The sequence below is a fragment of the Ziziphus jujuba genome, chromosome 4 (genome assembly GCF_031755915.1).
Source record: "Ziziphus jujuba cultivar Dongzao chromosome 4, ASM3175591v1".
NCBI classification, from domain to species: domain Eukaryota; kingdom Viridiplantae; phylum Streptophyta; class Magnoliopsida; order Rosales; family Rhamnaceae; genus Ziziphus; species Ziziphus jujuba.
In genome coordinates this window covers 5206404-5213566 of record NC_083382.1, presented here as the reverse complement: position 1 = coordinate 5213566, position 7163 = coordinate 5206404, and the positions used below count along the sequence as shown (strand labels likewise).

Here is a 7163-nt window from a genome sequence, read left to right as displayed (position 1 = left end):
GTCAAAAAACCAATTGGAAATCATAAGAGAAAATCAGAGAACTAATTCTCTCTCTTTATTTTATAATAATTCTATATATATAATATTTAAACTCACTTATTAATGAACTCTTAATAAACTCAACAAACAAACAGGAGATCAAAAGAGAAAATACAAAGGACTAATTCTCCTTCTTTATTTTATAATTATTATATATATATAATATAATATAATGGAATTCCGTTATTAGTACAACGTAATGGAAAAACCATGAAAATCTTACTTATCAACTTTTGGATTGCTTTAAAGGTCAATACTTGAGATTTAAAAATATATTTCATTTTGCTTTTTAGAATTTTATTATTTTACCAAACTCATATAATCCACAAATTTTAAATTTTAACAGTAATCCAAAAATTAATAATAAAAGATTTACTGGAAAATCCATTTTGATGATCTAATAGGAAATTATTATGATTATATATATATATAGAGAGAGAGCTAGGATAACATATTACGGAAGAAGATGCTCGTGAATGGGTATAAGATCGACAAGCAGCAAAGTAATGGTGTCTTTGATCAAATGAGAATTGGTATAACCATCACCGTCCTCATAAATAACATTTGACACGCGTGCAAGATTTAGAACGCAGTCAAGAACAGGGGTTGCTACAGCAGCTGGCTTCATGAACTCCTGGTTTATATCTTTCCAAGCATTTTCAATTTCTTGGTGCAACATTTTATGTGCCTTTTCTTCTTCAACTCCATGTTGTTCCATGCAACATTCAACTGCCGATGCACAATGTTCTCTCCTCTGCTCGAACTACCAATTAAAAAGATACAAAAAACACACATAAATATATAGTTGCAAACGGCATAGACAATATAAAATAATTACATCATTCCTAATTGTATATGTATAAGAGCGAAGTAAAAATGTAATAAAGGAATTCAAATGACTTGAAATGAAATTAATTAACTAAACCACATAGAAAAAAAATTATTTAAAAAAAAAAAACCCTTGTTGCTTTATGAATTTGATGAACCATGCTAGTAATTTTGTTTTGAAAACTTTCATATATGTAGGTGTGTAAGGCTAATTTTGTCAAATTCATTATAAAGAAATGCATAATTTTACAAAACTGGTTTTTCTTTTTTTAAAAAAAAGAAGAAACATAAAAGGCAGTATGAAAATCTTCACAGTTTGGTTGATTGGTAAAATACAAAAAGTAATTTAGTCTAACAACCGTATAGGATATTAGTCTAATTATATTTTTAGATAGTAACAATTATATATATATATATATATATATAACAATCGTATGGGATTTAATGTCATTCAGCAGTCTGCCAATAAGTGAAACAGTTTTAATGATTTTTGGTTTATTAGAGGCCCAAATGAACGTTTCTTCGGTTGCACTCTCCTCACCCATGCATAGAAGCGAAGTTGTTATGAAGGCATAACAAGCAGCACTTACTTCCCCATTGGATATGTCAGGACCCGTCCAAAATTCCTCACCGGAACCCTAGACAAGCCCTGATCCCAGGGAAACCCTACCGGACCCTCCAATGGAAAATCCGACAGAACCTCCCCTAAGGGTTGGAGTTACCACAAATTTCCTGCACTGAAAACACACTTCTATATTCATCCCCTTATTCCTCCCACAATACTACAAATTGATTCCACAATTTTACAGCACTTCACAGGAATAACAGTAATCCAGTGCATAAATAATACATAAGTGTCCAGAACAGTATACATAGCTTCATGAAGTACTATTAGCAGAGAATACAACAAGGATAAAAGAAATATTACAATTGAAATGAACGAATACAAAGGTACTTCTTGAACTAAGACCGCGACGGAGATTTGGTTCGCTCCGGAAGAACGTCTACCACCCCTTGCACCTAAGGGAACGGAATTTAAAAATGTGAGATGCTAATCATCTCAGTGAGTGACCCCATCTACTAAACACTTTGAATATTAATAATATAACAAATAAGGGAATTTAATTTAATACCGACAATTAAATAGATAAATAATAATAACAATTGAAAGTAATAATTTCTCTCAAAACCTTCACTATTCACTCCGTTGGAAATGTTCCCTTTTTAAAACATTTTCACAAAACCCGATATTCGTATTTTCTGAAAACCAGGAGATCAAATAATTTAATAAACAATAAATAAATACCCCAAATATAAATAAAATGTAATAAAATATGATAAATAATTTTGAACACTTTGGGGTTTGAAATTTCCATCCAAAAATTTATACTTGACGCACCACACCATATACCAGTGATGCCCTCCGACACCCAGCGTCCCGAGCACCGACTGGCGGGAGATTAAAGAGAGAAACTTGCATACGACACTTCGATGTCCCGACAGTACCGCTGCTGAAATCGTCATCCCGGCCAAGGAGGGGGGCGGCTGTGGCCAATATCAAACTTTCCTGCCCTCGGTCCAATGGCAACTCACGGGAGACATAATAACTTGCGCGCTAACCACATATACACCGGAACACCAATACTGTATGAGTGAGTCTAAAATAATTATTAAATTAATTATTATCGTACCGATTTTCCAAAATCACCATGGGAAATATACCAGTTTTCAATTTCACCATCTCACATATTTTCATTTAACATACCCGGTACGAAACCATCGATAACAATATAAAAATAATTTTTCTCATACCACGAGGTCCACAAATGATATTCCACGGGCATAATTATAAAATTTAAACCACCAATTTAAACAAATAATTTCCTTAAAATATTTAAACCAATTATGCCCAAAATAATATTAAAACCACATACGATTTATTACTGAAAATACCTTACTCATGCGTAATAAATAAAATTAAATCACAATAATAAAAATCAGGATTTTTGGATAACCCAAATTCCGTTAAGCACAACAAACATACACGTACTTATAAAACAATATTTTCCATAATTATAATTAAATTTCACCACATGAGCATAATTGCAGATACCAATTAAACACCAAATAAATATAATTAATTACCCCAAAATATTTTTAAAGGTGGGTCACTCACCTTAAGCACGTATATCAGCTAAGATCCTTCGCAGGATAAACTCCACTACCCACACGTGCACCTAAAACATCCACAGTACACCAACCAAATATATTAATATTTTAATCGGGTAACTCCCAAATGGGTACCCGGGGAGCGAACACAAACGACAACTAAAATTGACGAGTAATATACCAAATCAAAGCTTGAGTGACGAGGATTACAAATCCGGTCTCACTTCCCAGAGATTGGACCCGAGGTGGCCGGAATCTCGTCGGAAAGCTTTCGGAATTCAACTCTTCGATTCTCCCAAACCATCGCGAATTGGAGGAAAAGGACGTTGGATTTGGATTCAGGAGGTCGGAATTAGTGGAGAGGGACTGGAGACGGGACTGGGTACTCGCCAGAACAGGGAGTTCTATGGCGAGCCATCGCGGTCACCGGCAACCATTGAAGGGAGAGGGTTCCAACGGTACTGGCGGTGACAAGAACGGAGGCCGGAATGTGGAGATCTCGATGGTTGAAGGATTCGGAGCCGCCGCCAGAAAAAGCCTCGATCCGGGCACGTCGCCGGTCGGTTGGCTGTGAAATTTCAGGGTTTGGTTGGGAATGAGGAGGCGCTCCCGTCTGGACGGCGCATGTAGCAAGAATCAGTCGGAAAATTTGACAACTCTGGCGGCCGGTCGTTTCTCTCTCTCCCTCTCTCTCTCCTCTCTCTCTTTCTCTCTCCTCTCCATTGTTTTTGCCAAATAAAAGCCACCGTGGGTGACACTGTTCACCCACGTGGATCAATCAGGTGTCGACACGTGGTGTTACTGTGCACTTAAGCCAGATATAATAAAATATTACGGTATCCGGCGAACTTCACAGGTCTATAACTTTTTAACCAAATATCCAATTTAAGCGTGCCGCTAGTTTATGAACTCATATCGACGAGTACTTTACAACCATACAAAAGTCAAAAGAAAATTATACAACGATAAAAAGTCAACTCCCGGCACCTCTTGGGCAGTTTGCACCTCGATTTGTTTTGCCCATAACTTTCAAACCGTAGCTCCGTTTTCGACGTGCTACTAGTCTACGAACTCGGGGCATCATGCACTTCACCACAGTACCATGGTCAACTAGAAATTTCAACTGGAACAAAAAGTTAACTTTTGACCCACTCGGTCAACGGTCAACCTCGGTCATCGTGCACGAATTCCAATATGGTTTGGGATGGGGTGTTACAGGATATGTATTCTTCCAGCCTTGGACTATTCTTATTATGAAACCAATCAACTTCATCAAAATAGGCTTGGACTAATTCTTTCATCTAAACTCATAAAAAAAAAGGTAAAAAAATAACATTTGTGGTATATAAGCATAACAGATCAGGAAAATTATCATAAACAAATAAATTCTGCTCAAATAAAAAAAGATTTATTTTTATCCCTTTAAGAAGTTATAAGAATATTTTTTTTTCCTTAATCTCCCTTTTACATTTGAAGATTTTCATTATTAAATAATTTAAACAAAAAATAAAGAAGATAAACTCAAGATTAATTGGGCTCACGCTTGTTTTGCATAAGCTAAACCATAGGATCTTCCTTCCTTGTCAATATGCTCCTCAAATTGACTATAAATGTCCAAAATTTCCTGATATATCATTTTCATGTAATCTGGAAGAACATCTTTGGCACTAATATCCCACCTGAGAATCATTAATTAACAAAAAGTAACATCTTATCATAGTTAAGGATCACAATTTTTACTATAATAAATGAATAAATTGAATATGATGGATTCAGAGAAGGAGGGGGGGGTGTGGGGGAGGAGAACACTAGGTCAACGAAATTCTAACCAATTCATATATGAGCTCAAAGCATAAATTAATTATAATTATATTACCTCATGACTGCTTCCGTAAAAAGTTTGATTTCTTCATATGTACCATAAGCATCAAAGGTATCATCTATGATGGATACCATGACTACTACTTTGGTAACTAACACTCTTGCAAGGGAATATTGGGGTTCAAAAAACATTGCATAAATCCAAAAGTATAATTCTACTAGTCTGTCTCTTGCATAAGGCAACTTCCTTTTAAAGTCCAAGTTTTTCCACCACCTAATTAAATCACATATGTATAACACAACCATAATAACTTTCAATAACATAAAAATTTATAATATATAATAATTATTTTGAATTAAATATACTAATGAAAGTGTGAAAGAAACATCACAACTAATTAAATGGCAACATTAAAAACTCAGTCTCTCTATAATATTGTCATGATCATATTTGAAGGATTTTGTAAACAAAATACTAGAGATACTTTCAAGTTACTTTAGACATACCTTGAAAGGTTGGCTACTTCCTTTTGATGCAATGCTTGTAAAACACTAAAATCCAATTGTGCCAACTTCAACAAAGTTTCGCTGTGGGAATTTTGTTTAGGATGTAAAGAGATGTAATGTCTTGTCTCTGACCTCGGTATGTTTTTACTGATGGACCGATTAAGAGTGAAGGTGACCTTTCCGACGAGGTTGGAGTTCATATTACTTAGCTCTGATTGAAGATGAGTGGTGGTGAAATCTAGGGCTTCATCAAGAATTTCTTCCCCATGCAATGCGAAGGTGTGCTGCTTCATACAGACTTAGCATGGAAGGAATATCAACAGTTAAGGATGCCTTAAACTCACCATCTCCGTCCTTGAACTTGTTAAATACATCTTTCACAAAATAAACAACCAAAAATCCAATTGATCTTAAGATGGTAGACCAACCAAAACCAATTTATATATAAACTTTGAAAAGCTCAATAGAAAACAATAGTTTTGATTATGTGAAAATATATAATTAATTATATATAGGTAGTCTGTCTATGTTTTTTTTTTAATTATTATCTAAATCTTGTTTTTATCCTCTTTTTTTTTTTTTTTAATCATTGCTTTAATCCTCCATTAAAAAAAATATTACTTACCACAAAAAAATAATAATAATAATAATAGTGATGATGATGATAATAACAATAATAAATCTAAGCTCATATAAAAAAATTATTAAAAAAAAAAAAAAAACACGAATTGAAGTGTATAGAGACAGAAACTTACCGCACGAAATATAATAACCATGTTGCCTAAGCAAACGAAACCAAAGTGAAATAGTGTAAAGGTCACCATCCTCTTCATCATGAAAGCCATAAGAGCTATAGATCTTTTCTAATACTTCATTAATCTCCCTCTCGAAATGGTAAGACACACCTAAACGTTGGATTGCATCAATCAACTCCAACTTTTGCAAAGGTTTTTTCTGAGAATATTTCATTACCAACCCTTTAACTTCTTCCTTCAATTCTTCAACATGTTGCTGCATTTTTTCGATGTGCTCCTTTTGCTGCAAGGGCAAATACGTATTGGTTAATTATTATTATGTGTACCAAGCTGTTTAACTTGTTTATAACATATTATTACTTTATTGGTTTATGTTGAGTTGCACTTATCTCCTGAACATTTATTTATATTTAGATTATATTAGTTTTTCAACCTATCAAATAATACAAACATGTTTTTTTAGCCCATGAAATTTTTTCTGGATACTTTGGTCCTAAACTTTAATTTTTGATGTACTGCTGGTAACAATTTTTGGTCTACTTTTTAACAATTTCGACACATATATGGGGTCTTGTAGAAGTATCTGATTTCGTAATTTTATTATTTCCTTATCATAATAAATATAGAGTACGTTTCAAAACTATTAAAAGTTAAATTTAAAAAATAATTTAAAAATTAAAATGCACAAAACAATAAAATTTAAGAACAAAAGTGTCAAAAAAAGAGAGTTTATTTAAAGACCAAAAATAACAATTATGAATATAATTGAACGACTAATAGAATCCAATAACCTACGTACACCACCAATAGAGAAAGGAAAAAAAGAAAAAAAAAAAAAAAGCAGTGCATACCCCACACTGAGAGAGGAAATAATCACCCCAAATGGTGGGATGAAAATCTGCAGAGGAACGGTTTTTATTTTGGGTAAAGGCTTCAGGAGCTGCTGAAGCTTGGATCGACATTTTGTTTTAAACGATATGGAAAATGAGTTGCCTATCTGCTTAATTAGCGTGTGATTAAAATGCTTGTTTAGCTCGAGCTTTT

General features: G+C 33.7%; 1 pseudogene; it reads right to left on the bottom strand.

Annotated features, from left to right (window-relative positions):
• Window positions 1–476: 476 nt before the first annotated feature.
• On the bottom strand, window positions 477–6397 carry LOC107405132 (sesquiterpene synthase 2-like; annotated as a pseudogene).
• Between the last annotated feature and the right edge of the window lie 766 nt (window positions 6398–7163).